The following is a 26,182-nucleotide window of genomic DNA, read 5'->3' on the forward strand; positions in this document are numbered from 1 at the left end:
CTTTTGTTCCTGAAGGAAATGCTAAAATCCATGTAAGATAGTGAGAGAATTCATGTTATTCTGGTAATAAATCCTAGTCTGGCACAAGTAGCTGTGATTTGAAGAGCCTGGAGCTGTAACCAGCCTTTGAGCATCATTTTTACCTGTTGGCTTCCACAGTGCTTTAGACTCCTGTCATAGCACAAAGAAGGGCTTACAGATGAGTGCTAAGATCTCTTTGTGTGCTGTAGCAGGAGAGAACTGGGAGATGTGGAGATGTGTCTCTGAAGTCAACAGAGCCACAGACTCACCCTAGGTCTGCAGTCCTCCTTCAGCAATATCCCCCTGTACCTTTCAGCTGGCTACAGAGCAATAGCTGGCAACTCCAGCTCATGGGTTTTCAGTCCCTACTACTACTTTGAATTGAAATCCTAGGGGTTTAGGGGACCAGAGGAGTCTTAGCAATGAAGCCAAGTTGTTTGGGGGGCCTTATGTCGACTTTCCACCTCTAGTGGGTGGGAATTCCTGGCCTCCAATGTGTCTTGGCTCCAGGTACAGCACAGCCAGAGTCCGTCACCGACATTTCTCCCAAAGTCTTCCTTTTCTGCTTCAGAGGTCAGATGCTGCTCTGGGAAATTGTCTCACTGCAAGGAGCTGGAGCTGACTTTTGTGCCTGAGCTGCTCATCAGTAGCTGTGAGAGTGCTGCTGCTGAATTACCATCCAGAATGTGGGTATGAGAAAGGAAGGGGAACTGAGGGCTGGTTGTAATGGAAACATGTGGGGGTTGTTCACAAAGATGGATCGTCTTCAGGTTTGGGAAGGCTGACATTTCTGAGAGCCTGTGGGGACTCCAGTGCATCTAACCTCCATCAGGAGAGTCCTCTGAAGTGCCAAGAATAGGCTTGTCCTCTTGGTCCCTGACAAGAGCCTCCTCTCTCCTCTCATTGCTGCCAATAAATCCAGGATTAGGAAGCTGACAGCCGCCTACATGCTCTGGAAAAATACAGTGACCACATACAAAATTTATAGCCTACAATATTGCCGTAGGTGGGGATATAAAATACTTCTGTGGGGTTTTTAGGCTTGGGATTCCCCGTGGATGCTGGCAGCGACATACCTATCCTGATACATTATCCCTCCTCAGGGAGGCATGCTGAAGGGGAGGGCTGGCAGGCCACCATGCTCCATGTCTGTGCAGAGTCCCAGGGATGGATACTGCCCTGCACTAAGTCCCAGGTATCTGGCAAGATGCAGGTTACCTATGCCTGATACACCTTAAGCCTCGTTTTTGCTCTGCAGTCAGATCCATTTGCCTTGGATCAGTGATGTTCTTTTACTCTGTCAAAATCATAAAGCCCTGGCTCATTGCCCTTTTGAGCATCCTCATTCACCACCTAAGACCCTTCCTGAGAGCCTCAGCAGATTACTGTGTAGATGGTCCTGCACAGACAGGCTTGTCCTGTGCTAAACTCTCCACATAGCCCTGTTTGCCTGCTGGAACCTGTGCAACACCTGTGAGACCAAGAGAGACAAAATGCCAACAGTGAGAGACTGAAGTCACCTTGAGGCTTCAGTTGCACCTCTGCCCCTGCTACAGCATCCTCAGTTGCCCACAAAACCTGGGGGTCTGTGGTACAGCCTTACCAACCCATATGCAGGTGCTACCAGGGGTTCCACTTGTAAACATGAACAAGAGTTGAAAACAAACTCTGTTTTGCTCCTGTGCTTCCACACACTGACACAACTCCATGCTTTGCAGCTTTTGGGACCTCTACCCTGTGCATAAATCCCATGGGCCACACATCTCCTCTCCTCCCTGCTCCACACACTGTGCTGTGAATGAACCAAATGTGGATTCAGAAAAAATGAAAAAGCAAGAATTTAACAGGAGTGAAACATCAGAGATGAATAAAGAGGGTGCAGATGGTGGACAGGACATGGGCTTTCCAAAACACAGGCACCACAGCCAGTCAGCATTAGCCTTTTCCCTTGCTTACAGCATGTACGGCTTGCCACTGATCGCTGTTGCTTCACCAGATTTGGTGATCCTGTCCTCACAGAGGGGAAGGAGACAAGAAGGAACTCCTAGAGAAGGTCCATAGGAGGCCCAAGTATGAAGTTTGCGGGAGGAACATTAATTCAACAGAAGTTGTTACTAAAAAGAAGTGGCATAACAAGCTCACACAGGCTTTACATATTTTTGCTTTGAACAGTGTCTGGGATAGAGATCTAAAAATTATGAGTAAAATCATAACTTGAGAGGATGAAGTGGTAAAGGCATGCCAATCTCACCTGTGTCCTTCACTGTTGCTGTTGGAAATAGAGAATTAGAGCTGTGAAATTTAGATGTTGCAATGGACTGGTAGCCAGCCAGCTCTGACGTTTCACCTCTGAATTGAAACTCTCTTGTAGTGGGCAAGTTTCTCATTACTTTTGAGTTTTGTTTTGGGTCTACTGGGAGGAATATAAAATCTGATTTATTCCTGAAAAAGAAGTGTTGCACCTCCATTTTTGGGTAAATGGAAGCTCAGATACATGTATTCTGCAACTCACAATGAAATTTTAAATAAGTTACCTGAAAAATCAGCAGCCACTGGAAACCCCATCATCTCAATGTTGGATTTGCCCATGGCAGGAGGATTGGAACTGCAAGATCTTTCAGGTCCTTCCAACCCAGGACATTCTATGATTCTATGATTTTTAAAAAAGGGCAGAAAACCAGCTGCAAAACAAATGCATCCATCTTGCTTCAAAGCTATTTAGTTTAAAGCAGGTTCAGTAAGACACTCACAAACTTCTCCCTGAAACCAGATAAGCCTATGGATGAAATAGTAAGGAAAAACTTGCCATTAGATAACTATAATGAAACAGATAGATGTCCTTATTCTATCAATAGATGACAGTAGCTGGTCCCCATACCTTCCCCATGCCCCAGCTTCCAGCATAAAATTATGAGTGTATTCAACTACTTCAGAAAGACCTTGTCAAGATCAGCTATTTCATGTTTAATGCATGCTTTGTATATCTCATGTGAAGAAAATATGATGAAAGGGCAAATCTTACCAGAAACAGAATTGCATTTCTTGATTTCCAGACCTATCTTAGCCTCAAGCAAGGGAGAAGTTTGTACAGCATAGTTAAGATGATTAACCATAACTGAAGCCACATGTATCCTGGACTGGAAGAACTGCTAAATCTCCAAATTTGGCACAGTCATGTCATTGAAAGTGAAACCATACACCTGAAGAAGATTGCTACACTCATCTGTTTATTTTTTTGGTGAGACTAGTTGATCTGCTTTTGCCTACCAAGGGAAGTACAAGCTGTTCCACACAAATGTCCTGAGAACACCACAGATGAGCTTTCGGACCTGCTTGAAGTGAAGTTACATTCTCAGTCCAGCCTGTCACAGAGCTGAGCTCAACATCTTGCACTCTCTTTTCCAGTAGCCCTTGCACACGTGGCTGAGGCTCCGAAGAAGAAGGACTTCTCCCAAAAAAATAATCCAAAGATTTGACTTTCTCTGAGAGGAAGATGTGATAAGAAGACGGATGTCTTCCAGGGCACATAAGAGAGAGCTTCTGGTCCTAGTGCATGGCAGCTGTCCTGCCAAGAAGCCCTGTGGGAGGAAGGAGTGTGAATTTGTGGGACCAATGCTAAAGGATGAATTCAGCATCCGCCACTGTGCTCCAACTGCTTAACTGCTACTTGCAGCTGAGTCCAGTTCTTCTCAGTATCCAAAAAAAAAAAGAAAACAGAAGTTTTCCTAAAGAAAACCCAGCCTCTGGTCTCAGGGGATATGATATATGCTTTTATTGATAATTTGTATATTTGCCTTGCTGCAGATGTCATCTAAAGCTGTGGAGGAGGAACGCAGCTGGAGGTTTTCTCCAAACTGATATTGTTTGGGGTAGATATGCTCTGAAATAAACCTGAAACCTGGGACAAGTGGAAGGGATAGAGGCTGTGCTTGAAGCTTAATCCCAAGCCCTTTCCAGCTTCCTGGGCTCTGGCTGCACAGCCCAACAAACACAGCCCAGATTGTCCCCAAGACACAGTGATATGGATCAACGGTGCTTGTAAGTTCTTCCTTAACTTTCTTGCTAATAATGTTTTCTAACAACAAATCCAAACTGTGATAAGGCAAATGAGTAAGGAAAGACCTTACGAAAGAGAAGTAAAATGGGAGCTGATTCAAGCGTCTGTAATTAGCTAATGCCTGTGAATATTTATGAAATCTCCCTGCACTGGCAGTGAAGTGCTGATCCTGGAGAAGTGGACGCCCTCTCTTCCTTGATGTCTTTAATCCTTGCAGTCCCAGCTGCCATGGCTCGAGAGTTGGAAAACCCCACTCTCTTTCTGGCTTCTGATCAAAATCAGTATTTCAGAGGAAAACACAGAAGAGTGAAGGAGTTAAACAAAAGTTCAGATAGGCATAACAAATACCGAAAAGATGAGATCCTCCAAGCAGAGTGCTCTAGAAAGCAATCCCTTTAACCTGGGCAAGGCTCTCATCAATTGCTGTGTGCAGAACTACTCTTGGACTCATAAGGAGGTAAGGGATTTATTTCCTCAGCAGCATGGAGTCATGCTATGAGATATCATTAAGTAAGAATAATTAGGATTTGAGCTTTCAGTGCACAAGATTTGTAGATTTTCCTGTGCTTCCAGTCTTTTTCAGGCAGATCTTTCCTAAGTGGTAGTCAGGATATCTGTATCATTCAGCTATATAATCCTTACAAGTAATCTCTTTATATCTGTGTGATAAGTGGTTGTGTTGATTTCCATCTGAGTATCAGTAGATGATCTTGGCAATTAGTACTTCATTGTGATAACAGAAAAAAATACTGAAGTGTATTTTAATTTGAGCAGTTCAGTGGTGATCCAGCACTGTGGATTTCATTTACCTGGCAATACCTTGACTACTGTGAAGACATATTACAGAAAATATGATGGCAAAATCCAGAATGGTCACATCAAGCTAATTGGTTTCATGGTTCCAATGGCAATGTGAAGACCTTGCACTAACACACAGAAGTGAATTTTCAGACTGTGGGAAGCAAGTGTGCAAAGGGTCTGATGACTAATTTTCTGGCACCAGTTGCTTTCCTGCGACACTGCAATCATTACTTCAGGCAAAACCAAATCGTTTTGTTGCCTCATCAGCACGAAAAAAAACCCCATAAACCTCTGTTCAGCTTCATCTTCTGCCAAACCTGAGCCTTCTCCTTCTCTTTCTAGAGGGTCCCCAGGAGGCACACAGAGGGTCTGCAGCAGCATTGTGTGAGAAAACGGAATGAAGGTGGGAGGAGAGCAAAGAGATCCCAGTGCCCAGCTGAGGTTATTGCGAGGGAGGGGAGCCCAGAGCTCCCAGAGCTACTCTATTGAAGCATTCAGGATCTACAGAGGTGTTCAGTCTTGCAGAGCGACAAACCAATTTTTTCACTTTCAGAGCCCCAGTCTTGATTTCTTGTAAAGCTGAGTATTATGCAGGTCTGGACCACAGCCAATCACTGCTAATTCTGATACAGAGTTTGACTTCCCCTTCAGAGCAAAGGGTTTAAACTCAATGATTTTCCTCAAAGGCAGCACAGATGGTTTATTGAGTGACCCAGTGTCAGAGATCCAAGGAAGCTTAAATGGATAAATTTAAAAATGAGGTCCAAGACTTAAAGAAACTCGTTCATTCTTAGTAGGTAAAGCCAAGCTAGAACATGGTCACTACCACAGTGAAAGTGGGAACAAACAAGATTTGGATCCTACAACTTCTACCTATTTCCACCCAAGTTTTTACCCAATAATAGCTGGGCTGACACTTATTTAGGGTACAGTTGATGCTACTGCTATAAAACCTGCTACCTTGTTAACAGAACAATTGTCATATACTTCATTTTCAGGTTTCCAAATCAGAAAGACATAATCATTAATGAGAATGATTTATACAAAGCTGCTTATTGATGAATCAGGATAGAACAGAACTTCTTTCCTGAAGAGCAACATCAAACAGATCATGACAGAAAGAAGAAATAATGTCACCTTTGAGTGATAACTATTTTTAAACTTGGTTGCTTTACTACTGGAGAATCACAGAATCATAGGATGGTTTGGGTTGAAAGGAACCTTAAAGCTCATCTAGTTCCAACCCCCTTGCCATGAGCACAGACAACTTCCACTAGACCAGGTTGCTCAAAGCCCCATCCAACCTTCCCCCATTCCTGGGGTGGGTAACTCATGCTAATGTAGTTCCATTACACTTTAATTCCCCACTGCAGTTTGGAGAGTTTTGTTGCTGGCTATAATGGGACAGGAGGTTACACTGGACTGCTAAAGAGCTGGATGTTTGCACATGCCCGAGAGTAATAACTCATGATCAGGCTGGGTTGTGCTCTGGGGCTGGAGTGTTATGTGCTGCTCCGCTAAGCTCTTGCTGGCCACGCTCACAAGCTGTACTTCCCCAGGCATAGAAGAAGATTTTAGTCTTCGTGTCTTCCTAGAGATCATGGATTGCCCTGCTAGTCTTCTCTCTGGCACCTGGGAGGATGAGCCTAGCTCTCTTTAAGCACCCAGCTGAGACTAACATTAGTCTTGGGAGCACCGAGGGAGTGCAGAGGGTATTGCGTGAAAAAGGTGGAAGGACTTGGCATGGCCTGGGGAGTGGGGGGGGTGGAAGAAGGAACCCCTGCAGGAAGACAAATGGGGCAGAGTGTGACAGGCAAGGTGGTGCTGAGCAGTCCTGGAAGTTCAGGAAGACACAGATATGGGAAGATCCAGGATGAAAAGGGAGAAGCAAACAGTTGCTTTAAGGAGATAAAGGTGCTGCAGCAGATTGCCCTTTACCTGAGTATCACAGAACCATAGAAGCAAAGAATATGCTGAGTTGGAAGGGACCAATCAGCTCCTGGAATAATTCCATGCCAAGGCACTACCCCAGCTATGTATCTTTGGCTGTGCTACATAAACATATCTACACATTTTTCCCCAAAGCATTGCCCATTGCAAAGGTCCAGGACAATAAATTGCAGCTATTATAAAACAAACATGACTGCGTAAGACATCTGCATCTCTTAAATTCAAGCCACTCCAAAATCTTGCTGGTTTCATCAGTCTCCTGCTCAGAAACACTTTCAATACACTAAGAAGAATGGTAAAAACTATAAATCAGGTGTTTAAATCCCCACAATCATGCTCGCTTGAAAGAAATTCAACATCACAGGCAGAGAGCCAGATGTTGCTATTGCAAAGAAAGGTTCTTCTGCAAGTGCTAATGGATTAGATGTTCCTGATGTTCTAGGCAAGTGCACTGCAGTTTTTCTGATGGTGATAAAATGCAAATTTCACCCATACATCTTTCTGTTGACATGGAGGAGAATAACATTACATTTGTGTGAGTGTGTGTGTGTTTGAAAGTATTGTTTTGAAACTGCTGGGAAAGGGAGTGTAAAAGAGCATAACAGTATGACTTCTCCAGATTCTGTTTTTGAGATGAATATATTAGATGGAATAAAAACTATACCTTATTTTAAGTTACTTAAAATTGTACTGTTTAATATGCAGTATGGTTGTGAACCTGCAAGTCATCAAAGTATAGGGTCTGTATCAACACACTGAGTGCTAGAAAAAGAAATAAATTTTGCAGGATCATAAAAAGAATCACAACACAAACAAAATAAAGAGTGAAAGTCCAGTAACAGGAAAAGTGGAGATTCTGTAGTAGTTATGATTTATTTTTCACTGCCCTACATCTTTGATAGCAATTAGATGTGGAAATGGCTACAAAGTGCTGTTAAAAGACTAAATGGAATAGCTGTTTTGCACTGACATGGTTGAAATCGTTCAGCTTTGAGTTGCTTGTGGCAGATTAAACTCTGCAGTCACAGAGGGATAAATCTGCAATATGTAACCAATAGTATTCAGATTTTAGTGAATCTAAGCAAGCAAACAGTTTTATAAGCCACTGTTCCCAAAATATCCCAGACCTGGGACATATGATATCCAGAAATGCCCTGACTTATTGTCTGCACCTGAATTGTTCCTCACAGGACAGAATGTGTGCCCCTTCAGCAGACTTGGTTCTCTGCTCTCACATGTGGTTTTATCAAAACCTAACCAGAGGGTTTAAAAAAAAAATGGAGTCTTCTGTTGGAAAGGAGAGGAGTGCAAGAGCTCTCAGAGCACTCTGTCCATCCACCTGCAACCAAGCTTCACATGGCCAACCCAACCTTCATATGGGTGGTTGAGTCTCTATTTCTCTCAGATGAAATGGTGTCCACTTGCTTCAGATTGAGATTTAGGCTACTTTTAGTGAGAGGGACCCAGCCATGATGCTGGTTGGGGGGAAATCCAAAACAGAAGCTTCTCATAGATAGATTCTTCACTTTATCCAAAATGTGTTGTGACACATTATCTCTTCACCATGTAGCAAAGTGTACTTTGCAGCGATTGAAGAAATTCAGTTAAATGCAGCCTGTACTTGTGTTCTGGTTCGTTATTTATAGCAAGTGTGGGAGTGTGTTGGCCTCTTCTGACAGCATATCATGGCCATCTTAAATTCTGAAAGCACTTTTTTTTTTTTGTTGCCACAGTAAATGCTTAAGAAGTTTAATCTCAAAGTTGAAAGTGATATGGAGACCAGTCTGTTCATGACACATTAACAAAATTAGACCAGGAAATGGTTGTTGAACGAACTCTTGTGCTTTTGTAATGAACGAGGTTGTTGGGAGTGAGTTACCCCCTGTGTGTGCTGCCAAGGCATGGCCTTGACAGCTCACAGTGATGTCATGTGGATATGTTTGCCCATGGCATTTCAAGAAAAAAATATTTACTGAAAAGGCATAAGGGATGTAGGAAACCAAATCTCATGGTCTTATGGAGAGAACTCTGTATGGTATGAACTGGAGTTTCAATGGCAAGCACAGTCAGAGGCTAAAGAGTTAATTTTGCTTCAATAAGAAGACATGGAAATAATTTTTTCTTGCTAATTAAATATGAAACTGACTAACTGTATGCAAGTGTAATTTTCTTATCTTATTAGCCATGTTCATTTCTGAAGTGAATAACTACCAGCACTGGTACAGTATATGGGCAGAATAATAGTCGAACTGATTTTTACTTTAATCTCTGAATACAATTAGCATAATTTAAACCATTATAAGCTACAGCAGATAGAAATCACATTATAGAGACTGTAGGTGGAGAGGTGGGTGGTCACATGCAGAGGGAAAACTGGAAGAGTACTTAAAATACAACCGAATAATAAGCATTCAGGGGAATGTAAAGCTATGTGGAGTTGAAAGGCACATTATTCCTAGAGATGGGGGAAGAAAAGTGGATAATCATGAGCAAGGTTCAAGGACTTCTACCACTGCAGGACTTGATCCTAAGAAATGGTATGTACTCTGTTGCACATGAACTGTGTTCACTCCAGCCTTGTTTTTACGAACAGTGGCTTCAGTCAGGTGCCTTGCACCTTTTGGGAGAGGCACAAGGGCTTTTTTGGGTGGCAGCAAGTGGCTGGCCATGAGGAAACCATGGGAACTAAGTGAGGAAGTAGAGAACAAGAGATGACATTTACACATAGACAAAAGGAATGATGGCCTCATTTGTGAGCATTTTTCATTATTTGTGTTTGGGAAATAACTCTGAGTTTTGTTTTTTAAGGCATCATATCAGCGGTTTTGATGCAGGGCAACATTATGTCCGTTTCCCTTGTTAGCTGGCATGTAAATGAAATAGTTTATACAACTGTTTCATGGGATATAAATCTCAAATTCCATTTTCTGTCAGAGGATAGAACAGCCCAAAGGAGATGTACAGATCACATCCTGACTGACCAGTTGAAGAGTGAGGAAGCCAAGATATGATGGGGGAAGGAAAGAGGTAGATCAGATGAGGAACCAGAAGGATGAACCTGAGACCACAGGAGTATAGTGTGTGTTTGACTGGTTGTGCTGAGATCAAGAATAAAAGAAGGGAGAAGAGAGAACAGATGGGCTGGATGAGGAGACTGGACCTGGAAATCCTGAATTGCAGTCTAGAACTGACTGAATAGTCAACATCAATGAGTGTGGGAAGAAAGTGCCATGAACAAGGAGGAGAGACAGGGACAAGCTGGTGAAGAGAAACCAAATCTTGAGGAGAGTGGAAAGAAGGTGCTTCCCACCACAGCCTGAACATGAGCCTGTGGCACTCCCATCATCCTACCCCTGTGCTGTCAGGAAATATTGGTAGAGTCACTGGTAAGCCACTAAGTATCATCAGCTGCAGCCACTCCATGCAAAAGAAGAGATTACAATTGAAAACTCAGGAAAAGAACACCCTGAGCTCTTTTTCCTTTTGAAGTCCTACCTGCTCTCTTTATTTACATCCCAAACTAGTTTATGCAGTGTTTTCTGAGCAAGTAACAAAATTAAGCCCAGAAATGTAGCCTGTAATAAACTGAAGTTGGTCATAATTAAATTTTTGTGACCACTGTTTAATAATTGTGAGGACATCTATGAGATCTGTTCTTTAGCACCAACCTGTCTGAAATGTCACCAATGGCTATGACTGAAAAACTGTGCTGAGCTGGTGTAGCATATGTTAATCACTAGATAAGTTTTATTTATATCCTGACAATTTAGCCAGGACACGTTGTTTGAAAAGAAATAGAAATGTTCTTCATACATCATACTGTGACTGTAAGTGTGCTGTGGCAAGGTTTTGCTGGAGAACAGAACACGAGTTTGACATATTTTTCACATCAAATTTATTGATTTCCTATCATAAGACATTTCTGACATATAGAACATGGACCTCACTCCTGAGTGGCTGTTCTGCTATTGCAGTGCTCTCTACTCTTTGAAACTTCTTCCTACAAGACACCAATTTCCAGCCTAAATTCTCTGCTACATAATAGACAGTGCTGTCACCAAATGGCACTGGCAAAAGCAGCCTTCCAGCTGGGTGGATGTCAGACTGGAAGTTCAATGACTTGGATGGTGGCCCCACCTTGCCCAGAGAGCTCCTATGGAGCTCTCACACAGAGATAAAAATACTCTGCTTTTTGAATCAGCCCTACATGCATTTTTCTGATGAAGTAAGCACAACCACACTGAGAAATGGACTGCACTCTGTGTGTGTGTGGGTGGAGATTGGCCAGAAGATCTGTAGAATGATTCCCATCAATGTGCATCACCTCCACAAATACGTGCACTGTGCAGTGCTTGTAGAGAAGCAGTGCACATAAAGTAAAGATCCATACAAACTGTGCAGCTGTATGTTTGGCAAAGATGACAGAGCATATTTCCTGAGAACATTTTCCAATATCTGATTTTTTTTCCTCAAATAATACTAGCTGTATTTAGCGCACCAAGAAAAAGTGTTGCAATTGCACCTAAGCACTCTGTTGCAAAAATTTCAGCAAAGCCAGGACAGTAATTAATAAATAGACTTTGTTCCAGTTTTTCTCTTAAGTTTTGCATTTTATAGACTTTTTAATGAAATTAACCTCTTTGGTGTACGTGCCTACAAAAGACGTAGTGGCATCTGTCTGAAAAAGAGACACACAGATACACAAATGTTTGTGTTTCTGAAGATGAAAATGAAGGTAGCAAGTAAATCATGATGGTGTACGTTTAACACTCTGTAATTCTGCTATTTGATTTAGAAAAAAGTTATGCAAGGTTATGAAGTGATAACGAGGACAGCCCTTACCCAGCCCAAACTCTTAAGAAATAACAGAGGTTCTGCAGCATTGCATTTGCCTCTCAGTGCCAGGGCTCTATATTTAACAAGCTTTCCCCAGCTCCCACACCCAGATGAATTCATTGGAATGCAGTAGGAAAGCAAGAGCTCATCTGACTCATTAGGAGGCTTATATGCAATTACCATCAATTAAAAATTCTTTCTAGAACCACCATGCAAATTTGGGTGTGCTGAAATACATGAAATCATCAGGATCTCTGTAAGCAGGACTTAGCTCAGGACAAACACAGATTTGATTAATCTACAAAAATAATTAGCTGACGTGCCGACTAACGTGTGCAGGGATCCTTGGAGGAGCTGTGCCTGATGAAGTTTTACATCTTCCACTTCACCATCTGCCTTGCAAGCAACACAGCCAAAGAAAAGCTTCTCTATCCTTGGAATGCATTGAAAAAAATGCCTGTTGTAACAACATGTTTTGTTGATATGAAATGATTTTCTCTTTCCTTTCCCCAGCCACTAGTGAGGAAAAAAGTTTAGAGGTGGAAGTGTGATGACAAATGATCTACAGATGGATTTCATTTTTACTATATACTGATGAAGATGGGTTGTAAACACTTTCTTTTCTTATCCCAAGATCTTTCTCAGAATTTCTTCTGTTTAGGCTTAACCTGTAGGATTTAGGATAAGCTCTTAAAAAACCTGAGCATCTTTTGAGCCAATCCAACAGAACTAAGGTGCCTCTGTCATAAATTAGCATTGAAAAACCTTATCTTAACATGCACTTTCCCTGCACCTCTAATGTTTTAACACTTTCAAATGTTTAGGGACTGTTAATTAACCACTTACTGAAACTTTTGAAAAGATACAATAGAGCAATTAAAAGTGCACATATGCATAATTCCACAAACATTTTAAAAGTCTATGCAATAAAACAAGCATGAGCCTATGCTATACTTATTTGTATTCACTATTCATAAGAAGCAACCAATCCTACCTTTGTCTGTAAGACAGTAATACCTAGTTATCTAGGATTATTGAAAAATAATAACAATATTGATAAATCCCCCAAACTTCAACTGTTGCACTTTAGAGCAGGAACTGCCATTCCTGTTACTATTTATAGTCTGGGGGTGCCAAGAGAATCCTTACACTTAGGACTTTGTAAGCTTATAATGACACAGATCTAGTCCCACAGCTGGGAAACACCCAGACCTCCACCAAAGCCTCCAGGAGCTGGCACTGCACAAATAATAAACAGCCCTGGAGTGCAGACATTCATCTCAGTATAAAGCTTGACAGACCTTTTTAGTTCTTGCACAAGTGTGTTTTAGGACAAATAAGAGAGTCCAAACAAATCCTTTTGGGTTTGTGTGGGACTTATTTTATCAATGTAAAAGTTCAAAATCTCAGGTCTGAGTTTTCTTGTTGAGTTTATTTCTTGTTGGAACATGGTCTAGAGTAAAGAGTAATCTGAATACCTATGCAATTTTACAAATATTGTAATGTAATTGGTGTCTTGCCTGCAGTAAGCAGATATTCAGTGGGGGCAAGCATGATTGAGATTCACAAAAATCCCTAATGCTGATATTTTAGACATACAGAGCTGATATTTTAGACATACTAAACCAAACAATTAACTGGACACAGTGGAGGTCTCAAGGAAAACATTTGAAGTCAGCACCAGATAGAAGTAGATATATTCTTATATGAGCAAGGAAGAGGCACTTAGAGTTGAAGAACAAAACAGGTCCCATGTAATTCAATTTTACCTGTAAATGTTAAGATTTTTCAGTATGTGGGGTTTTGTTCAATGAATTGTCTACAGATAAACAAATACAGATTTTGCTTTCACATAAAAATCCCTCCAGATAACAGGAACAAATCTAACCAAAAACCAGAAGTCAAAAATCTTGTTTCACTTACATAAACTAGGCTGATATTTTTTCCTACTGTTTCCCTTTTTTATTGTTTCTCAGTAAAAGGGGTTCTATGCTGGGAAATGTGTCAGTAAAGTATAGAGGTGTTTTTATTAACAGTATGGATGCTGGATTTTTGGAAATATATCTAGAAGATTTACTCCTGATATCTCCTCTGAAGTTTTGTGATTTGTGGGAGATGGTGGAGCTGAGGGGTGGGACAGGAACTATTTATCAAGAACATTTGAGAACAGCTACTACGGTGAAAGAAACAGAAGACAGAAGATCCATTTAATTAATCATCCTTGATCATTTGCAGGCTTTTGTTTGGGTGTCTTGATGTCTTTCAAAACTGGAGAGTGTGCAAGCTTGATGCCAGTAAGAAAGGTAGTCTCCTCCCAGATCAATTTGATTGAATTCACATGAGGGGAAAAATAAGTGTTTGAAGCAAAACAGTGTGACACTGCTGATGTTTTGGTGGAAACTGAAGTTGTCCTGCTACATCTGTATACTAAATGTGTCTTGGGTCATAAGGTTAACAAATCAGATATTTCAGCCACAATAAAAAACTACCCTGGGAGCATTATGTGAAAGGGTAATTTCCATAAGGGTGTCAAGTACCACCTGGAAAAACCAAATAGCAAATAATATCTTTGCCATCAGTGTTCACAACAGGGAGCTTCAGAAGGGAGAAACCTCTAGAAACTTTTGGTTATTTCCTAGCAGGCTTCTGAGTAGCTTTTGAACAAAGCTCTTGATTTAAATTATGTTAATCTTTTTCATAGGGCAGTGATAAGCAACTTTCTGATTATGAGAACAAAATAAGAAAATATGGGGACAAAGTCTCTGTGGACATAAATCACTGCAATACCCTTGAAGCCAACAGACAATTTCATTTGCTATCCAGCCTGTTTTAAAACAGGGAAAGAATGTTAAAATTCTCCTTTTTGTACTGAGATTAAATCCTGCAAATTTGCCATGGAAACCATTTCTTTTTTATTTTTTTCCCCCCTTCCCCTCCTTTTCACAGTTCAGTTATAGTGATTCTTTCAGAGATGGGAGGTTTGGGCGTTGTTGGGAGATTTTTGGGTGGAGGTTCCTGGGAGGTGGCTTGAAGGGGAAAATGGGGAGCTGTGGAGTGGAAGAGGATGGAATACATTTATCCTCAAAAATGAGTTCACATCCCCAAGGTCCCGGTGCCGAGTGTTAGCAAAGGGCAGATGCTCCTAACAGTTGGAGGAGCGCAGTACGGAGGAGGCAGTCATTCTCTAGAAGCTGAGAAGCCACCCTGTGAAGCAGGGAGGCCTGGGATGACCCACTTCAGTGAGAGGCATGTGGGAGGAGAGGGGCTGGCAGGAGCCGGAGCTGCCCTGGCTGCTTGAGCTGACTCACCAGCCCTGTTTGATCCCACTGCTGCAGAAGGAAACACCCCCATGGCAGCCCTGGCTGTAAATAGGGCCAGAGGAGTGTGACAGGGAGGAAGGGCTGGAGCCAGGGTCACCCCAGGCTGCCCGGTGCACCTGCCACCCAGCCCTGTCACACTGGCCCTGGGGCATCACAGAGGAGCAGCCACCAGGGTGCTCAGACAGCCTCTGGTTCCTCAAAGGGATGGGTGGGGTCTGTCTAGGCTTTCATTTTGGATGAAAAATTTGACTTTTGCAGCACACCTGGGTTGCTCTCTCAAAAGCATGATTTGTCTGCCCCATGTTTAAATTTCCTTGTTGCAGAATACCTTCACAGTAACCCAAAGATTATCTCAAACATTTTAGTATAGAAAGGCTAAGAGAAGGGCATGGGGAGGAGGTAAAAGAAAAGGTAGCCAGGGTGGTCAATGCTTTGCCATTGCTCACCCCATATGCAACTTTGATTACAGAATTATAGAGTCAGTTAAGTTGGAAAAGACCTCTAAGGTCATTGAGTCCAAACATTAAACCAGCACTGCCAAGACCACCACTAACCGTGTCCCTAAGTGCCACATTTGCACATCCTTTAAATACCTCTATGGATGGAGGTACTTAAAACCTTGGAAGGGTGTCTACAACTTCCCTGGGCAGCCTGTTCCAATGCTTGACAAACCTTTTGGTAAAGAAATTCCTAATATCCAATCTAAGCCTTCTCTATGGCAAGTTGAGGCTGTTTCCTCTTGTACTATTACTTGTTAGCTGGGAGAGGGGACTGACACCCACCTTACTACAACCTCCTCTCAGAAGCAAGCTGGAGGTCCATTTTTCATAGGGTGCAAAATTTGAATCATTTCCATCTTGTTTTAATTCAATGAGGGCTTTGTCTGGCTGACAGAATTGCCAGAATCAAAGCAGATCTGTCCCTTACCAGCCTAAAAGAACCTTTGGGCTCATCTGTCTCTGTTCCCCATTTCTTGATGTTTCCATTTCTTTCATCAGTTTCTCTCAGGTGGACTTTCCATGTCCTTTTCTACTGATGGAGCATTCCATCATACCTCTGTTGGCATAATGTCATGACTCTTTGTTTATCCTAAACATGAGGGATTTTTATGGTGCCTCATCAACCACATTGAATTTTCAGAATGATGTGTTCCTTCCTACTTCTTTTACTCACTCATACAGTAGACTTGTTCCTGACAGAAATGAGACATTTCAAGGATGATTACATGCTGTAGCAGCCTAGCACAAAATTTCATCTTTCTGACCTGCTGTGTTTTAATGTGGTACCTCACTGGCTTCCACAGTTCTCAGCTGTTCAACATTTTTCCTAAAGATATTCACAAAATAAAAAGTTAGAAAAAAAGTTATTCTCAGACACAGCCTCAACAAAACTTCAGTGACTGAATGGTCTTATCAGGGTCTACAAGGCTTACAAAATTTGGGGTCTGAATGTTATTAAGTCTGCATTTCCTTTTCACATTATTTGTTTGCAAACCCTTGGTGTCCTGAAGCTTGAGTCATAGGTTTGGATCTTACTGTGGGCAGCTTTTGTACACAGGCTTATTTATACCCTGGAGATCATCTAGTTTCAGAGCATAAAATTTTGGTGTAGGAATGGGTTTCTATCTCCAGTGAGTAATGTAGGTGCTTCTAAAGAGCATGCTGGGCACCGCACAGAGCTTTGAAGCAAAAGATGAGATGTTTAGAGTTTGTCATTTTCTTCCTATGTTTACTGTCTCAAAGCACTTAAATTCAAAGCACTTCCACTCTCACAGTGAGCTGCATTTAACTGGGTTTTATTTACTGCTTTATATTTCTTGTTCTTGCACAAGTGACTGTAAAAAACATAAACCAATGTGATATTTTTCTGTAGTGAAGCCCAAAACAAACAAAAGATTCTACACAGACCTCCTAAAAAATAATCTCTGAAGTTTCAAGCAGTTTTCCCACTTGCAAATGGACTACCAGTATTCTTCCAATGTAGCTTTTTGGGTTCATCAAACTGTTTGTTCCAGCCCTGCATCGCTCTGATTTCTCCTTGTATGCTTTGCACTGGTGTTAAATTTTGTATATCTACTTCTGTGATTTCTGCACAGCATTGAAATGACTGCTGATTCAGAAGGTAATGGGGATTTTTTTTTTCCAGGTCAGTAAATATAAGCTTAGGATTCAGCATGAAGACTGGTGATGTTGAAAGATCAGCTTTACAGTTTCAAACCTAAACAGGTAAGTCATTCTGTTATTTAAAAAAAGTAGAAAACAGGGGATTGGGAGGTAAAGCAGTGGTCAGGCATTCCTTCAGCAAACTTTTGAAAGACTCACTTGCATGTGGAGTTTGGGAGACCCAAGATTTCTGCTTTGCCAAGGTTTTTGCTATTTTGAAGTTTGGAATCTAAATTATTGCTATTTCCCATAAATGAAGATGCATCTGAATTGTTTACTCCTTTAAAACAGGATTCTTGCACCCAGGCAGCTCCTGTCAAGTCTTATAGGATGATGCAATATATTTTCATAACTCAGTTCATAAAGGTGTATCCATATATATAGGTTTTTATATATAGTTTTAAATGTATAAACATATATATAATTATGTATTGCAGAAATTCAAGCTTGCCCTCATGTCTAAAATATTTTAGACTCTGGCTTCATACTAGAGATGGGGAGTTTGGAATATCTATTTGGAATACCTATTATATTCAGGCAGCCTTGGAGTTAGAGATCTGGAACTGTGCTGTCTTCCACAGGAAAGAAATAATGTGGGGATGCAAAGTGAGGTAGCTCACATTATAGAATTATTCAAAAGGTACATTTTTGTCAGAATTCTGTTTTGCAGGTCATTTAAAACTTTCCAAGCCCTAATGCTTGTGTGCAACACTTGGAAACCACCGTTAGGTGAACCCAGAAAGAACTGGAAAGGTTTCCAGCACGTCTGTGTGACAAGCTGGCAGTCCTGTCCCTCCACAGCACTCAGTGTGACAGCAGAGCATCTCCCCGATATTTTGTACTCCCAGGACCAGGGTGAAATGTGAAAGGGCTCTGTGGCAGGGAAAGGTGATACCACCATCCCTTAGCCACATGGGAAGCCTGGAACACTTCTCTGAAGGCCAAGACTGCAGACCTAACTACAGGAGCATCCTTCTTCTGCATAAATAAAGGAATCTTGTTGGAATAAAGCTTCGTGAGAAATGTAAATTTATGAGAAACTGCCTCAATTCTGTGCTCTGAGACTTTCTGTGCAGTAGCACCAGATGCCAAAAAAGAAGCAAGAGGAAAGTGTGAACCCAAACCTGCTTCTCAACAGCAAAGAAAGAAAGCAAGACCATTCCTGTCTCTGTCTCATGTCCAGGGCAGCTTCAGTCCAGTAGCAAAGGAAAGGCTACAGCACCATGTGTGGGACCGGCATCTTCTGTCACACTCTGAATCTACACAGAAACTGTGAGAGCCCATTAACAATTAAGAAATGTGAAAAATAAAATTTAAAAAAGAGTATCCCAAACCACTTTGGTTAATATGAAAAGCAAAAGTGCCTATGCCTCCTTCCTCACTTCCCTTTTGTGCTGAAGGATGCCAGGAAAGAGGCAAAGTGGAAAAGCTGGAGGTCTCCAGGCTAACATATCTTTTGGGCAGCTCTTGCTGTTGCTCCTCTGAGTGGCCATTTCTGAGCTGTTAACTTCCTAATTTGGCCATTCATTTCGATGCAGTGTGTCTGCCTGTGTGCTCAGACACAGTGCATTGTAACCCATAAGGGGCAACGCTCAGAGTCAGAAACAGGTGGAGGAAACCCAGCAGAGTATGAACAGGGTAGGACTCAGAACAGCACAGGGTATTCCCAGGTGAGAACCACCATGACAGGTGGTTTGGAGGAGGAACAGAGGATGGTTTTACAGGCTTTGGCAGCTTTGCATTCTCTATTTGCAAGGATCAGCAGAGGAAAATGCACAAGTACTTGGTTCAGGCACAGGAGTGGGAGGGGAGGTGGGGATTGACTCCGCTGCTGGGGCTCTGTCTGGGTAACAGCGTCAGAGTTGAAGTATTGAAGGAAGTTGATGTGGAGGAAAAGGTGAGCCAAGAAGACAGAGGGGTGAAGGAAATCAATACAATTATCTCACAAGCTACTTTCTGAACCAGGGGAAGTGTGGCTTGCAAGCACTGATGTTAGAGTGGTGTAGTGCAGGCATGAGGGGACCAGAAAATCTATAATGTTCTGGCAGTGCTACTGGAGAAATGCACTTGCTTCTTGGAAATTTTATGCAGTAAAAAAATTATTTGATTTGTGTAGAGAGACAAAAGGAGACTTTTTGTTATCTCTCTCCAGCCTTATTATTGTTGATAATTGGCTGCAATTTAAAATTAAAAAGCAGAGACGAAACACTTATGTTAAAATAGTTGGCTTAAAATCTCATAATAGTATCTGAAAACTAGGTGTCTTTTTTTTTGTATTTCAACTGGAAATTCTTACAAAATCTATGTGGAAAGTGTTGGTGCATGATATAGTATTTTCCAACTAGGACTAGTGGGATTTTAGATCAATACCTTCAGGGCTGAGAAATGAGCACCTTTCACTTGAAACAAAGGAATAGCTTCTGGTATTATCTGCTGTATCAAATTGTTCACCTTGGCCACTTCCTTAAGCACAGTAAAGATCAATACACTGGTAAGTAGGTAACACCAGGGTAGCAGGTATTTCCCTGATGTCCAGTACCTGGCAGAAGGTTTTCCTCTATTCGGAATAAAACACTTTAATCATTAATTAACTATTAGTAACTTTTTTATTATTGTCATTCTATAATAGTCATTAGTATGAAATAATACTGCCTCAGGGAGCAGGAACTTCTCTCTGCTTCTCATCTAATAGAAACAGACTTTCCTGCAATAGACGGAGGTGTTTGGATACCTGAACTGCAGACTTTGCCCTCTGTTATGGCATAGACATGGCACCCAAAATTAATGAGAACTGATACGAGGACATGAAACCTGCTAATTCCCTACCCCTGGTGCAAATTTTTTCTTTAAGTGTACTCCAAAATCAGATTGCTAGCTGAAGATTTTTTGTGCCTCATATATGTAAAGGAAATGCTTTCCCTCAATCCCTCCTTCCTGTTTGCCAGCACAAGGCTGACACAGTACCTTGTCCCCAGCTCTCAGACACCAACATCATGCTCCTAAGCAGGTAATGTTTTGCTTAGCCTGGTGTACTGATAGTGTGGGGCTTCCTGTAGTTCTTGAAACATCCTTAACTCCTCATCACGTTCACTTCAAGCAATGTTTGTTTAGCACAGGGAATGCAGAATTGCCCCAACTTGCATGAGAGTCTGGGAACTGCTCCCAAATAGCTGAGACAGGGGGAGGACCTGGTACAAGAAGCTTTGCACAGATGACCTGTTTTGATTTGAACCTATTTCAGATTACATTTTTTCTATTTAAAGTATAAAGGAAAAAAGAGATCAAAGAACATGAGGTACAGATCTGAAAAGAGACAACCATTCACTCTAGGGAAAAAAAGTCTTACATTTCCTTTATATCCTTCTTCTGTACAGCCTGTGTGGAACACTTCCCAAAGCAGTAATTTATGGGTTTTAAGAGTGTTCATAATTCAGGATTTTTAATGCTGAACACCACCTAATACTGTTGGCAATTTGCCTGCCTATGTGTTAGCTGATTTTTATCTGAAAGTTGGAGTGTAGGGATCTGGACAAGCTGGAAAAGCAACCCCATGGGAACATCATGAGTTTCCATGAGGCCAAGTGCAAGGTGGTGCGCCTGGATCAGGGCAATCCCCAACTTCAATACAGTCTGGGGGGTGAGAGGATTGAGAGAAGCCCTGCCCAAAAGGACCTGGCGGGGGCTGGTGGATGAGAGGCTGGACATGAGGAAAGGCTGAGAGAATTGGGCTTGCTCAGCCTGGAGAAGAGAGGACTCTGCGGAGATCTTGTTAAGTCCTTAAAGGGGCACTACAAGAAAGGTGGGGATGGACTTTTAAAGCAAACCTCTTGCAACAGGACAAGATATAATGGCTTTAAACTTAAAGAGGGTAGATTTAGGTAAGTATAAAGAAGTTTTTTGCAACTTGAAGAGGTTGCCCAGAAAAATTGTGGATGCCCCATCCCTAGAAGTGTTCGAGGTCAAGTTGAATGGGGCTCTGAGCAACCTGGTCTACATTTGATGCTGTCCCTGCTCATGGCAAGGGTTTGGACTAGATAACCTTCAAAGGCCCCTTCCAACCCAATCTAGTCTGTAATTTTATGAATAAAAAATGGGGATGCTATTGAGCATGCAGGGGATGAATAAGAAAACAAAACAAAACAAATAGTGTTAATTTTGTAAAGAAAAAGTATGAAAAAATCCACAATTACTGTTACATAATTTGACTGTTTTTTCCCAAAAAATAGGATTTTAAATTTCACTGTGAATTGTTGAATTGTTTCAAATTTGAATACGAAATATATTTTGAGATAATTATTCCATAATGAAATGCTATGCTAGATTATGATAAATTAAAGTGCATTTACTAAGCATCTGAAATTTTACTTCTCTTTAGAATGATTGTTTCTACTTTCTCAGTTGTGCAGAGATAAAAACCTACTAATGAAACACTTCTTTTCAAAGAGCTACACAAATGTTTTTACTTTTCATACTGAATAGTCTCCCATGATGTTATTGTGATTTTTATCATAAGAAAAACTGACCCTTAAAGATGTAATTTGTTGAATTGTATCAAAAATTGTTTAGACTAGAATAAAGCCTCTTAAAATATCATATATATATCTAAGAAAAGATAAATTATTTAACTAAACCATAGAGCTACCTAAATTATCTTTTCATCTTAGCACGCATTTATGTTAAGAGCAAAGTTTTCCTATGGATGTAGGAAACACTCATTTCTCCCTCCCACCACACCCCATTGCCTTGATGGAAATAGAATTAAAGCCATAATTCTGACAAGTTATTAATGTATTTGCAGTGCTTTAAAAGATGGAAGAATAATTATATATTTTATTGGTAGGTTAAAGTGTATTTATGTTTTAAAGTTTTCTCAGTCACTATTTCATTTTTGCATGGTCTTTACACAGTTTTACAAGCTACTAAGGAATCAAGGAATTCATCTGAAGTCATAATTTCTTGAGGTTCCATTCTAAATATTTAACATCATGAACTTTTGTTTTATCAAGTTTCTGACAAAATATCAAAATATCAAGATTTTCAAGTAAAATTCTAAAAAATACTTTAACCCTTTTTGGATTTTCTCTTGTTGACCAGAAGAAAGTGTTACATGCTACGAAGAACAACATGCTTGAAAATTGTTCTGCAGCTGTAGCAGGATTGCCTTTTTCTTACAGATTACCAATTAATCCTTTTTAGAAGTACATTATGCTCCAATTCTGCAAACACTTAAATCAGTACCACAAATAATTTCAGACTTAGGGCTTTAAATACTTCTGGAAAAGATTTAATGGTTGTGTCTGACATGCAAGCATAAGTTGAGGTTGCAAAATCTAGGATCAAATATTTCTGTGATTGAAAATTGAATTCAATTTCTACAGCGTTCACTAAAATTAGAGTTTCAGGTTGTTATTTGGTTCAATTAGTGCTATTAAAAAACCCCAACAAACAAACCAGTTTTAGGAGAAAGGTGAAGAGTAAGTGAATTCCATATATTCATTTTTTTCAGCAAGATTGTACTTAAGAAAAAAGTTTTAAAGGACCAGCAAAATGACTTCTTAAAAATTCATCCTCTAATAGAAATTCTTCTTGAAATTCTGTTTAGGCATTTGTTCTCCATAAGGCCTTTTGTGTGATCTTTTTCTGTGGTTTTGATTTTATTAAATACAATTTGTTATGCATCTTTTGTGGAAGGAGATTCTTTTATTTCCCAGATCTCCTTCAGATTTTGGAATTGAGGGGTTTGAGATTTAATTGGTGACTTTAAAAAAAAGTTTCCCTTAGTCCTGGGGCTTTGAGTCCTATGAACAGTTTTCACAGACAGAGTATGAGCAGATCTAGAGTGTCTCCTAACTTGTTCTCGAGCACTCAGCAAAACTCTACTGCTTTCAACAGCAGCACTAAAAATCCCCTGCTCTTCACAGCGCTCTCTGTCCAGGTCACAGACCTCTGACTTTAGGCAGTGGCACTCCCTTTTCCCAGTTGCAGGGCCTGGAATAGGGTGGCTTGGCCAGGGCTGGGAGCAGGGCTGTGGAGCCAGCCAGGGTATCAGTGCTCTCTGGATATGCAGTGGTCATGCTATTTGCATTCACAGTCTGGTACAAATTCAGTATTAGTCTAATCTGACTTCTGCTTCACCTCAGAATATGTCTAGAATGACTTTCCCTTTTTTTTTTCCTTTTTAATTGGAAAATGGCTTAGAGTTCTTGCTGACCTTTTTATCTTGCCGGCAATGCCCCGCCTTTTTATTAATAACAGGCTTTGGGGAGTGTTTCGTCTGCACTGGCAGCAGAACTGCTATTTCTTACTCAGTTTGGTATCTGCAATCACAGTATTTTTCTGAAGTGCAAAAGACATCTATAAAAATCAAACACATTTCCCTGCTTAGCATCAGACACAGTTCAGCAGCTCACTGCTGCTTCCAGCTTACATTAGGTTTTCCATCTTTTTTTGGAACTCTGCGGTGATCATTGGCAAATACTTGCTATCAGGTGGAGGACCCTCAGCGAAGTGGCAGGAATTATGTACTTCATCAAAGAGCTTGTTGTGTTTGGCTTGGGTGTTTACTGATGTCTTGGTTAAGACCTTCTGCTCATAACTGTGTCCTACATTACCAAGACATCTGTATAGAGAGGGATTGCCCCTCAAGGCAGCGCTAGTGGGAACCTGGAGAAGGGAAGAGTTGTTCTAAGCCTTAATTCCTTCCTTTTGGATGGACAGTGAAGGTTAGGCTGCTTTCATGTACCTACTCTCCATGTGATCTGCAAGGCTTCTTGAGAAGTCAGTTAATATCCCTGATTCTCCCAAAGGGAAATAAGTTTTAACAGGGTGGCTTAAAATGCAAGAAACTGTCACTGGTGCATCAGGCAGGACAAGAGCAGCTGCAGTTTCAGAAGACTCTCTGGGGCTGACCACTGTTAATTCAGGTTTAGAAAAGCTGTTGCTGGTTACAACTGGCCACATTTCCCAACAGGCCCTGCAATTTCTTTCACCTTCTTGCATGCAGTTTCCGTCTGTCCATCAATTACAAACCCCTTTCACTCTTACATCCAGTCTCTCTTTCCAAAGGGTTTCTCTTTCCCAAGCAATCTGTGGGGGACTTATCTATTCATTCACCTGCAAAACTTAGATCATGTCATGCCATTACGGGGTTATTTTGTACATGTAGGTCCACAGTGGTTTTCATAGGAGCACAGAGTTCCTGACCAACCCTTTGGGGGCAGCCAAAGTGCTTTGTCCTAATCTCACTCCTGGGCAGTCCCCTGGGGAGGAGCAAAGGTGTACTAGTACTAGCAGGTCCCCAGGCATTCCTGGTCCTTCCCAGCCCAGTACTTTACTCAGGGGACATTGTCCACCCCAGGGTCCCCCTCCAGCCTCACAGTGACCCCCGTTCCCCAAACCACACAGCCAGTGGACCTTTACTCCCACCACAGAGCTAGTCCTGCCTCCAGCACCACTGCAGCATCCCTTGCTTTTATCCCAGCTGGAAGAAGCTGGTGTTCACTGAGGGCTCTGGGCAGCATGGCAAGACTCTGAGCAGCCACCCTGCCTGCCTGGGGCCAGCAGATGTGCCAAATCTGGCTGTGAATCTGAAGTCGCAGCTCCATGGCTGTTTTCCTCAGAACCACCTGCCTGGTGATAATCTGTGCAGATTGTTTGTTTGGTTTGGTTTTGTGTTCTCCGCCAGCCTCTTGTTTTCTTCCACGAATTCTACATCACCTCTTGTGTTCTACCTTTCCTGGCAAAACTGTTTCTCCTCGTGACACATAGCTCTCCCCCAGGGCCAGTTATGTAAGGTATTGGTTGCTTGGTGTTTGTACAGCCCTACATCTTGATCCCCTGTAGAGAGCACATTGTGTATCCTACTGGCAGCAAACAAAAGCAGCTTCCTATATAAAACACACAAGTCTTGTTCCTGTGCTTGCACGTTTAGGCAAACACCCTTCTGCGTTTTGGGACACAAAGGAAGAACACTACCAGCACTTATTTTCCCCGTGACACATGGCTCTGAATGGCTAAAAAGAAAAAGGAAAAAAAATCCTCCTAATAAGGAGAAAAGACCGTGCTTCTCTAGTCTGTGTTGTATATATAACTTTCACACTTCACGCAGTCATACTGTTTTAAATGCAAACAGCTCTTCCAGCTAGAAGCTTCATAGTTGTTTCAAGGACAAACACATTTGTTTAGTCTTTAAATGAATGTATTCATCCTGGGTGGCAGTGGAGGGGCTACCTCTTCCTTAGGAGGCTCTTCAGGTTTCTGCTAGTGAGATGGAGTAACACTTTATTTAAAAGGGAAGGAGCCAGACAAAAATTCCACCTCTCAAGCCCTAAGTTCTAGCTGATCCGAGTTTTTGACACTCCTGTTGTGGGTAAGGTGTGGGTGCTCTTGCAGGAAGAAAAACTTATAAATACCTCCTTTCCTCATTATCTCTTTCACTCTGTGCCTGGGTGATCTGTGTCTTCCCCTCTGCTGCCAGCTGCCTTCCCCTACACAAACGCTGTATTTTATGTAGCTGCATTGCAGTTTGTTCATGCAGGTGATGGACCAAGCCCCAGCAATTAAGCCAGAACTGCAGCTACTCCAACTCTAGCTGTTGAGCTGGGCTGGGTTGGGGTGTTATCCTGTGATTTGCAGTGTGGTCAGAGCTGGGGACTATCTGCATGGTAGCCAGGGTGGCCACACTGTTTTGCGGCAGCTCAGCTGCATTCCCCCAGGTAAGGGCATCCCCATGAGCCCTTGGGCTGCCCAAGCACAGAGTGATGAGCGCACCTGCTGAGATCAGATTGACCTGATAAAGGCTGGTCATGGGATTTCATGATGCTTTCTTCAGTTTTCCCGGGCCAGAACAAGAAATAGAGGGCTTTCTGAGTCCGGGTGGAACAGATGGCAGAAATGTGAGGCTTTCTGGGTGATATGACAGGACATGATCATTGTCAAGTCCAAAGGAAAGCCCGGCTCTGAGGTTGGGATGGTGGTTTACCTTGGGGGAGGGAAAGAAGGAATGGATAGATTTGTTTGCTGTCAAACAGGAGGTT

At 41.7% G+C, this 26,182-nt stretch overlaps 1 long non-coding RNA gene across 1 annotated transcript; it reads left to right on the forward strand.

The window, feature by feature from the left end:
- Positions 1–4,286: 4,286 nt before the first annotated feature.
- LOC139680706 (uncharacterized) lies at positions 4,287–19,712 on the forward strand. Its single transcript, XR_011699395.1, has 3 exons — positions 4,287–4,535; positions 17,131–17,210; positions 17,803–19,712. It is a non-coding gene; the product is annotated as an uncharacterized lncRNA (long non-coding RNA).
- The last annotated feature ends 6,470 nt before the right edge of the window (positions 19,713–26,182 follow it).

This window comes from Pithys albifrons, chromosome 1 (assembly GCF_047495875.1).
Source record: "Pithys albifrons albifrons isolate INPA30051 chromosome 1, PitAlb_v1, whole genome shotgun sequence".
NCBI lineage: Eukaryota > Metazoa > Chordata > Aves > Passeriformes > Thamnophilidae > Pithys > Pithys albifrons.